Below are 954 nucleotides of genomic sequence, written 5' to 3'. Positions count from 1 at the left end.
ATATATATATATATATATATATATATATATATATATATATAGAGAGAGAGAGAGAGAGAGAGAGAGAGAGAGAGAGAGAGATGAATAACAGCAAATGTAACATGTGCGTATATAAAACTAATTATATATATACTAGTCGTTAGAAAACAAAAACACAACTTAACACTGAACCAAATATATAGTAACATCGGGTGAAAGTCCAGCATTGCCAGATCTCACAATACTTCCAACAAAGTGACATGTGCGCATATATTGAAAACACAGACGCTGGCGCGCGTGCACGCATACACACACACACATACATACATACATACATACATACATACATACATACATACATACATACATACGTACATATATAACTTCATAGATACATACACACATACACACATACAATGATACACACTACAAATAGTCGTGGCCAAAAGTTTTGGAACATAGGTCTGAAAATTAAAATTCTTGTATTAAATGCCCAAATATATACGTTGTACAGTAATCCCTCGACTATCGCGAGTGTTATGTTCCAACCACCACTACAACCCCCGCGAGAGGTCAAGATCTGCGAAGTAGAAACAGTACGGTACTGTATTTTTATTTTTTTAATAATTTGTAGGAGTGGCTGTGTGGTAGGTAGCTTGCTTACCAACAACATTGTTCCGGGTTCATTCCTACTGCGTGACACCTTGGGCAAGTGTCTTCTACTATAGCCTCGGGCCGACCAAAGCCTTGTGAGTGGATTTGGTAGACGGAAACTGAAAGAAGCCCGTTGTATATATGTATATATATATATATTTGTATATGCGTATATATGTTTGTGTGTCTGTGTTTGTCCCCCCAACATCGCTTGACAACCGATGCTGGTGTGTTTACGTCCCCGTAACTTAGCCGTTCGGCAAAAGATACCGATAGAATAAGTACTAGGCTTCCAAAGTATAAGTCCTGGGGTCGATTTTG

The sequence above is a fragment of the Octopus bimaculoides genome, chromosome 7 (assembly GCF_001194135.2).
Source record: "Octopus bimaculoides isolate UCB-OBI-ISO-001 chromosome 7, ASM119413v2, whole genome shotgun sequence".
NCBI lineage: Eukaryota > Metazoa > Mollusca > Cephalopoda > Octopoda > Octopodidae > Octopus > Octopus bimaculoides.
Note: the sequence above shows the minus strand (reverse complement) of the source record.